Source organism: Salmo trutta, chromosome 4, assembly GCF_901001165.1.
Source record: "Salmo trutta chromosome 4, fSalTru1.1, whole genome shotgun sequence".
In the NCBI taxonomy this organism is placed as follows: Eukaryota; Metazoa; Chordata; class Actinopteri; order Salmoniformes; family Salmonidae; genus Salmo; species Salmo trutta.
Window position 1 is genome coordinate 69,995,438 of NC_042960.1, and position 10,094 is coordinate 70,005,531.

At 40.1% G+C, this 10,094-nt stretch overlaps 1 long non-coding RNA gene across 1 annotated transcript; it reads left to right on the top strand.

The window, feature by feature from the left end:
• The first annotated feature begins 4,334 nt into the window (after nucleotides 1–4,334).
• Nucleotides 4,335–6,637, top strand: LOC115191476 (uncharacterized). The gene is made up of 4 exons (XR_003877681.1): nucleotides 4,335–4,411; nucleotides 4,694–5,693; nucleotides 6,057–6,198; nucleotides 6,309–6,637. It is a non-coding gene; the product is annotated as an uncharacterized LOC115191476 (long non-coding RNA).
• The last annotated feature ends 3,457 nt before the right edge of the window (nucleotides 6,638–10,094 follow it).

Sequence of the window (10,094 nt, forward strand, 5' to 3'; positions counted from 1 at the left end):
GAGTCACTGAAGTGATCTTCCTGTCCGGGTTGGCGCCCCCCTTTGGGTTGTGCCGTGGCGGAGATCTTTGTCGGCTATACTCGGCCTTGTAAGTTGGATGGTAAGTTGGTGGTTGAAGTTATCCCTCTAGCGGTGTGGGGCCTGTGCTTTCACAAAGTGGGTGGAGTTATAGCCTGCCTGTTTAGCCCTGTCCAGGGGTATCGTCAGACGGGGCCACAGTGTCTCCCGAACCCTGCTGTCTCAACCTCCAGTATTTATGCAGTAGTTTATGTGTCGGGGGGCTTGGGTCAGTCTGTTATATCTGGAGTATTTCTCCTGTCTTATCTGGTGCCCTGTGTGAATTTATGTATGCTCTCTCTAATTCTCGCTCTCTTTCTCTCTTTTTTTCCTCTTTCTCTCTTTCTCTCTTTCTCTCTTTCTCTCTTTCTCTTTCTCAGATGACCTGAGCCCTAGGAGCATGCCTCAGGACTGCCTGGCCTGATGACTCCTTGCTGTCCCCAGTCCACCTGGCCGTGCTGCTGCTTCAGTTTCAACTGTTCTGCCTGCGGCTATGGAACCCTGACCTGTTCACCGGACGTGCTACCTGTCCCAGACCTGCTGTTTTCAACTCTATAGAGACAGCAGGAGCAGTAAAGATACTCTGAATGATTGCCTATGAAAAGCCAACTGACAGGTACTGACCTGTTGCACCCTCGACATCCACTGTGATTATTATTATTTGACGCTGCTGCTCATCTATGAACATTTGAACATCTTGGTCATGTTCTGTTATAATCTCCAACCGGCACATCCAGAAGAGGACTGGCCACCCCTCATAGCCTGGTTCCTCTCTAGGTTTCTTCCTAGGTTCTGGCCTTTCTAGGGAGTTTTTCCTAGCAACCGTGCTTCTACACCTGCATTGCCTGCTGTTTGGGGTTTTAGGCTGGGTTTCTGTACAGCACTTTGTGACATCAGCTGATGTAAGAAGGGCTTTATAAATACATTTGATTTAGATGTACTGTGTCACTGTGTATAGACAGCCTGGTCTCATAGACTAGATGCACTGTGTTACTGTGTATAGACAGCCTGGTCTCATAGACTAGATGCACTGTGTCACTGTGTGTAGACAGCCTGGTCTCATCGACTAGATGTACTGTGTCACTGTGTGTAGACAGCCTGGTCTCATAGACTAGATGCACTGTGTCACTGTGTATAGACAGCCTGGTCTCATAGACTAGATACACTGTGCCACTGTGTGTTGACAGCCTGGTCTCATAGACTAGATACACTGTGTCACTGTGTGTTGACAGCCTGGTCTCATAGACTAGATACACTGTGTCACTGTGTATAGACAGCCTGATCTCATAGACTAGATGGACTGTGTCACTGTGTGTAGACAGCCTGGTCTCATAGTAAATGTAAATCCAGGACACTCAGATAGATTAGTATGATATGTTTTGTTTGTATAGTTACATAAGACAGAAGGTTACTTAAAGGTGCAATATGCAGAAATTGCTCCACCATTTGCTGGTTGCTAAAATTCTAATGGTAGGCCTAATTTCAGTTTGTGGCAAAACAAGCAGTAATTTTGTAGAGAATCATTATACCATATGAAGCGCTGTGAAATATATTTTCCATAACCAAAAATATTGTATTTTCATCTGTTCGAAGCTGGTGTACAAAACCAAAAGTAAAAGATGCAGAAACGAAACTTAAGAACGGGAAACATAGAAATAGTGCATATAGAACACATCTACAGCTGATTAGACTTGCTTTAAATTAGAAATGAAAGATCTATAACTTAATGTTTCTATGTGGATTTGTTCTGGTCGCCCAAAAAGTTACATATTGCTGGTTGGTAAGGCAATAACATATTGTATGTTTCTAGGCTAAAAGATATGAGGTGCTCCGTGTTCCTGCTGGTAGCAGGCCTTACCTAGATGTGGGGAAATGTCCTGCCTTAGAGTATGGTTGTATCTATCTTGGAAGTCAGATGACAAACCTGCATGGATTAGCAAGAGAAAACATGGTTTGTGTATTTAGACAATTGTATTCAAGACAGCTTCAGTTTACACCGGAGTATACAGGTTCCAGTACTCTACTAACACTTCATACAACTAATTATATTCTAAATTAAAGACCACGATCAGTTAAAATAGATTTTGGTGCTAGGCAGTAATATAAACATGCACACAGTCCAGTAAGTTTCCCAAAATCCCCAGTGTTCAAAAATCCTGGTTGGAGGATTCCAGATTTCCTGCTTATTCCTTCCTGTTACCGTGAATCTCCCAACTGGGTTTTCAAAGAATGTTGGGGAAAGTTACCAGATTTTTACATCTACCTGGGACAGAACTCACCCACTGTCTGTATAATAGAACGAGCTCCCTAAGTAACAATGAGACGACAACTGGGACCGACCGGCTCTATTCGACGTAGAAAAATTAGAAATTGTGTTTTTTTACATTGAATAAAAGTGGAGACTCAGAGCTAGAAAGTGGTATATCATACACTACAGTTCAGAAACAATGGGAAGATAATTCTGCTTTGAAAGTTGATAAACTTGTAACACCACTTTTGAGAAAATGGCCCTTGGAATGTTTTGGTACTCCTGCTGGAGAGTTCTTCTTTGTCTTCGCCCATTCAACATTGTTCACACACTCTTAAGCCTTAGACCCACCCATCTCTTTAAGGATTCACATGTGAGGCCATGTGCTAAACAGAGTGAGTACGGTAGTGTAGTAAACAGAGTGATTCAATGAACCATCTTGTTCAAAACGTTGTATCAAAACAGCTCAATTGTGCCTAATTGGTTTATTAATACATTTTCAAGTTCATAATTGTGCACTCTCCTCAAACAATAGCATGTTATTCTTTCATTGTAACAGCTACTGTAAATTGGACAGTGCAGTTAGGTTAACAAGAATTTAAGCTTTCTGCCCATATCAGATATGTCTATGTCCTGGGAAATCTTCTTGTTACTTACAACCTCATGCTAATCACATTAGCCTACGTTAGCTCAACCGTCTCGTGGGGGGATACCGATCCCGTAGAGATAATGCTCTTTTAGTGTAACACCAGATCGCAAATGAGTGCATTTCACAAATTTAATCTGTTCACAATGACCGCTTCTCAAGTGTTTTTAATACTTCATTTGTGGAGGTGAAGATTCTTTCAAAACTCATTTAGAGCATTTTTTATGAAAGTTAACTGAAGAGGTAATGTTTATGTTAACCTATATTCTAATAGTCTGTTTATCAAAACATCATGAACATCCTCTGTTGTCTGTCTAGAAACGGTGCTGTTACAGATACTGCTTCTGTTTGTCATCATGTGACTGCATGGGAAGATTAGAACATGTCGCCACCCTTTTCTTTATGTTTTAGTTTAATGTGAAAACAAGGTTCATGTGATTCTAATTCTGAAGATGAATAAGAACATTTAGGCATTAGAGAAAATACATAGAAGCAAGGTGTTAGGTTGTGAACAGAGTATGAACTCAAACGGATGCAGAGAAAAGCTCAAACCAAGTTTATTCAGCCCACTGAATGCTGCATCTGCATAGCATAGCTTGTACATAACTAATCAATCATTTATTACAGTATGTCAAGTTAAGGGTTTGACTTCTCAGAAATGTTCATCTGTTTCCCAGAACTACCTGTTGCGCGGTCGTCAAGCGGCTGGTAACACAATGACAATGGATTCCTGACATAGTTGGAGCGACTTCAACCAGCATCTGCCACCTCTAGCTGGGGGAACTTGGAAAAATAAACAGGAGTACTTTCCCAAATGTACAAAACAACTCATGCTTTTTTTCAATAACATTTTCCGCAACATTGTTCTGAAATAAATTATCTTTGAAATGTGAACATTTGATTGATTAATTGAATTTAAAAAAAATAAAAATTCAAATTCAGTCTGTAAGACAACAAAATGTGGAAAAATTCAGGGGGTGTGAATACTTTCTGAAGGCAGTGTATATGAAATGGGTAGGCCATTGTGCAAACACATGTAATCTCGGAAACAGCAGGCAGATGTAATGCTCATTTCCTCTCACTGTTACTTTAAATCGGTCTGTCTGTCTGTCTGTCTGTCTGTCTGTCTGTCTGTCTGTCTGTCGTGGGTTATCAAACAGTATGTTGTTATTCCTGTTTGAAGAGAGGAAAGTGATCCTGAAGATTGAAATAGTGTTCTTCAATTATTTTAATGCCTAATCTTTTACGTGAAGTGTGTAGTGATTTTACAAATACATTTAGCTCTGTCAGGAAACTGAACAGACAGGCAAGATGGAACACGCATCCACACCCGACACACCCACATCCTGTTTGATCACCTGATTAAGCTGATAAATACCCAAGTGAAAAAATTTACAACTTATTTGAATTTTCAACTCGTTTTAATACTTACATGTGCGGAAGTAGAGCCTAATATGGGGGTAAGACTATTTTAAAACAAATTTGGAGCATTTCTTATGAAAGTTAACTGAAGAGGTAAAGTTTATGTTAACCTATATTCTAATAGTCTGTTTATCAAAACATCATGAACATCCTCTGTTGTCTGTCTAGAAACAGTGCTGTTACAGACACTGCTTGTGTTTATCGTCGTATGACTGCTTGGGAAGATTGAAAAATCATGTCACTCACTTCCTCTTCATTGTTAGTTTAATGTGATAACAAGGTTAAGCTAATTCTGTTTGTTTGTTTGTTTGTTTTTCCAGGATAATGAAGAAAACCCAAATTTTGACATTCAAGTAAAGTTTGAGAAAAAGGATAATGAAAACTTTATCTATCTGAAAATGAATTTATGTAAACAAATACTAATTCACTTTGATAAAGAACATTTTTACTACTTCAATTTTAATACACTTTTCAACTATGTAAGTTCTTCTGATAAACCTACTGCATTCAAAGAAATTATTTTACAAAAACAAAATAGCTTATTTAAAAAAAATATATCTGTGATATACATCCAATGTTTTAAGGATTATTTTGACGTAATAAATTTTTTCTGGAAAAAAAGTGGACAATTGGAAGAAGAATATTATATAATAGTTGGGAGGATAATTTCTTCATTTAATATGAATAACATCTATATAAAGACTGAGTTCGAAATTAATGATGACAATATTGAGTCTGCTATTAATGAAGGCATCCTTAACGTATCTGATATTGACATTTTTAAAACTATTGTTGATTATGCAACATTAGATAAAAAGGTATCTAAGAGCCGACAATTCCGTTATGCTCTCATTGACATAATCTTTGGAAATCAAGAAAAACTTCTTGTTATACGTAACCCTTATGACATGATTGCTTTACTTGCAGTGTCATTTTCAGAGGTGATCAGAAGTCAAGTGATGATACTAATCATCCTTATTTCTTTGACAATGGATTCCTTAAATACTTGGAGCGACTTCCGCAAGTATCTGCCACTATGTGGGGGAACCTGGAAAAAGAAACAAGAGAACTGTCAAAAATTGAAAGATAAAATACAATTTTTTTTTTTTAAAACAAAATCTGAAACATTTTCTAAAGTAACTTCTAAAGGTTTTGATTATTATTTTTAAATCCCCCCCAAAAATCTACAAGCATTTCGCTACACTCGCATTAACATCTGCCAACCATGTGACCAATAAAATTTGATTTGAATTCATCTTCATTATCCCCCACGTTGCTCCACCTCTGCCTCTGGGAGGAGCCAGGCGGGGCTCAAAGCGGGTAAGTACAGATTCTTCTCCACTGACGTCAATGCCAACGTGATACTACCTCTGTTACACTGAACACATATCCTAGATCTAGAGGAACTTGATTTGCATTTATAAATAGCAGAATGTTCTGTAGGTGGTATGATGTGTGTTCCAACTTCCACTGCCAACAAGGAACACGAACCACTTTACACATTACATTGGAGTCAACCATACTTTCCTTCAGTCTAATCCAACTGAACCCAGTTTTACCTGTTGTAAATCTTTTTTTATCATTACAAACTGTGTCTAAAGTTTCCTGACATATATTTTACACTTTAACAGTTGGTGTTAAATCAGTTTTTCTAATATATATATATATATATATTTTGTTTAGTCATCATATTTCGACCTCCAGACTCCCCCATCTCATCCCACCAACTCTGTCAGCCTGCCAGGCCCCACAATGCAGCCTCCGCACCACTGCAGTAACAGCCACATCTTCCCATCACAAAGCTTCAGTACTATCTCAATGTATTGTAAGTCCTGTACAGCACTTGGTATTCATCACTGTTGAGACAATGTTACAGCTGATAACATGTAATGACATTTCCAACCTAATCAACCCCCTCTTATTCTTCTCATTCAGGAAGTACCATCCAGGATCCTGTGGCAACGTCAATGTGAAACCGCATTGACCAGTGATCACCACCAATCAGGGCTCCACAGCGGTATCCTTGGACACCCAGTGAAACAGCATTGACCCGTGATCACCACCAACCAGGGCTCCACAGCGGTATCCTTGGACACCCAGTGAATCCAGAGAGAGCACACCAGGCAGCATTGAGCACTTTGATGAGATTGGCTGTTCAGCAGGAAGATTCATCTGGCTACACAGAAGGGATGATGGCTCTGACCAATAAAATTCTATTTTTGAAACTATATAACTGAATAAACTATGATTTAACTAAAAACATATTTCTGTTTTGGTTAGTAATTATTGCCTTATTTCACTGTAGAGCCTCTAGCCCTGCTCAATACGCCTTATTTATCCATCCTACAAGTGTTTAGCGGGTGTAGCGAAATGCTTGTGTTTCTAGTTCCGACAGTGCAGTAATATCTAACAATACACACAAATCTATGGAATTCTCAATGGAATTAAGAATATATAAATAAAATGGGCAAACAATGTCAGAACGGCATAGACTAAGACACAGTACTATAATATAGAATACAGTATATACATATGAGATGAGTAATACATAGACTAAGATACAGTAGTATAGTATAGAATACAGTATATACATATGAGATGAGTAATACATAGACTAAGATACAGTAGTATAGTATACAGTATATACATATGAGATGAGTAATACATAGACTAAGATACAGTAGTATAGTATAGAATACAGTATATACATATGAGATGAGTAATGCATAGACTAAGATACAGTAGTATAGTATAGAATACAGTATATACATATGAGATGAGTAATACCAGATGTGTAAAGATTACAGTGACTAGTGTTCCAAATGAAAGTGGCCAGTGATTTCAAATCTATGTACAGTTGAAGTCGGAAGTTTACATACACATAGGTTGGAGTCATTAAAACTCTTTTTTCAACCACTCCACAAATGTCTTGTTAACAAACTATAGTTTTGGCAAGTCGGTTAGGACGTCTACTTTGTGCATAACACAAGTAATTTTTCCAACAATTGTTTACAGACAGATTATTTCACTTATAATTCACGGTATCACAATTCCAATGGGTCAGAAGATTACACACACTAAGTTGACTGTGCCTTTCAACAGCATGGACAATTCCAGAAAATGATGTCATGGCTTTAGAAGCTTCTGATAGGCTAATTGACATAATTTGAGTCAATTGGAAGTATACCTGTGGATGTATTTCAAGGCCTACCTTCAAACTCAGTGCCTCTTTGCTTGACATCATGAGAAATCAAAAGAAATCAGCCAAGACTTCATAAAAAAAAAAAATTGTAGACCTCCACAAGTCTGGTTCATCCTTGGGAGCAATTTCCAAACGCCTGAAGGTACCACATTCATCTGTACAAACAATAGTAAGCAAGTATAAACACCGTGGGACCACGCAGCCGTCATACCTCTCAGGAAGGAGATGCGTTCTGTCTTCTACAGATGAACATACTTTGGTGCGAAAAGTGCAAATCAATCCCAGAACAACAGCAAAGGACCTTGTGAAGATGATGGAGGAAACAGGTACAAAAGTATCTATATCCACAGTAAAACGAGTCCTATTTCGACATAACCTGAAAGGCCGCTCAGCCAGGAAAAAGCCACTGCTCCAAAACCGCCATAAAAAAGCCAGACTACGGTTTGCAACTGCACATGGGGACAAAGATTGTACTTTTTGGAGAAATGTCCTCTGGACTGATGAAACAAAAATAGAACCGTTTGGCCATCATGACCATCATTATGTTTGGAGGAAAAAGGGGGAGGATTGCAAGCCGAAGAACACCATCCCAACCGTGAAGCATGGGGGTGGCAGCATCATGTTGTGGGGTGCTTTGCTGTAGGAGGGACTGGTGCACTTCACAAAATAGATGGCATCATGAGAAAGGAAAATTAGGTGGATATATTGAAGCAACATCTCAAGACATCAGTCAGGAAGTTAAAGCTTGGTTGCAAATGGACAATGACTCCAAGCATACTTCCAAAGTTGTGGCAAAATAGCTTAATAAGGACAACAAAAGGTATTGGAGTGGCCATCACAAAGCCCTGACCTCAATCCCATAGAAAATTTGTGGGCAGAACCGAAAAAGCGTGTGTGAGCAAGGAGGCCTACAAACCTGACTCAGTTACACCAGCTCTGTCAGGAGGAATGGGCCAAAATTCACACAACTTATTATGGGAAGCTTGTGGAAGGCTACCCGAAACATTTGACCCAAGTTAAACAATTTAAAGGCAATGCTACCAAATACTGATTGAGCGTATGTCAACTTCTGACCCACTGGGAATGTGATGAAAGAAATACAAGCTGAAATAAATCATTCTCTCTAATATTATTCGGACATTTCAAATTAATTAAAATAAAGTGATGATCCTAACTGACCTAAAACAGGACATTTTTACTTGGATTAAATGTCAGGAATTGTGAAAAACTGAGTTTAAATGTATTTGGCTAAGGTGTATGTAAACTTCCGACTTCAACTGTATATAGGCAGCAGCCTCTATGTGCTAGTGATGGCTATTTAACAGTCTGATGGCCTTGAGATAGAAGCTGTTTTTCAGTCTCTCGGTCCCGGCTTTGATGCACCTATACTGACCTCACCTTCTGGATGGTAGCGGGGTGAACAGGCAGTGGCTCGGGTGGTTGTTGTCCTTGATGATATTTTTGGCCTTCCTGTGACATCAGGTGCTGTAGGTGTCCAGGAGGGCAGGTAGTTTACCCCCGGTGAAGATTTGGCAGGCCGCACCACCCTCTGGAATCTCCTGCGGTTGCGGGCGGTGCAGTTGCCATACCAGGCGGTGATACAGCCAGACAGGATGCTCTAAATTGTGCATCTGATAAAGTTTGTGAGGGTTTTAGGTGCCACGCAAATTTCTTCAGCCTCCTGAGGTTGAAGAGGCACTGTTGCACCTTCTTCACCACACTGTCTGTGTGAGAGTACCATTTCAGTTTGTCAGTGATGTGTACGCCGAGTAACTTGAAGCTTTCCACCTTCTCCACTGTGGTCCCGTCAATGTGGATAGGAGCTGCTCCCTCTGTTGTTTTCTGAAGTCCACGATCATCTCCTTTGTTTTGTTGACATTGAGTGAGAGGTTGTTTTCCTGGCAACACACTCTGAGAGTCATCACCTCCTCCCTGTAGCCTGTCTCGTCATTGTTGGTAATCAAGCCTACTACTGTTGTGTCGTCTGCAGACCTGATGATTGAGTTGGAGGCGTGCATGGCCACGCAGTCATGGGTGAACAGGGAATACAGGAGGGAGCTGAGTACGCACCCTTGTGGGTCCCCAGTGTTGAGGATCAGCGTGGCGGAGGTGTTGTTTAGGATCCAGTTGCACAGGGCGGGGTTCAGACCCAGGGCCTCCAGCTTAATGATGAGCTTGGAGGGTACTATGGTGTTGAATGCTGATCTAGTGCGTGTGAGCCCTCGTCAACGTCAGCCATCTTCAAAGACAAGCTTTTGTATACTCTGTTCTGCCCCTGTTTCTACACATCTGCCAACTGTCATATTGATAAAAGGAGAGGTAGAACTCTGACCGTTGGTCCTTAACAACTCAGCAGGTTAATTGCTCCATCTTATAATTCAATTGTTGTTTGAAAGAATCTGCAGTCTCCCTTTCTGGTTAGAATTTCTATGACACCGCCCCCTGGTGGTAAGAGTAGGTAACAACACATCTGCCACACTGATCCTCAATACGGGGACCCCTCAGGGGTGAGTGCTTAG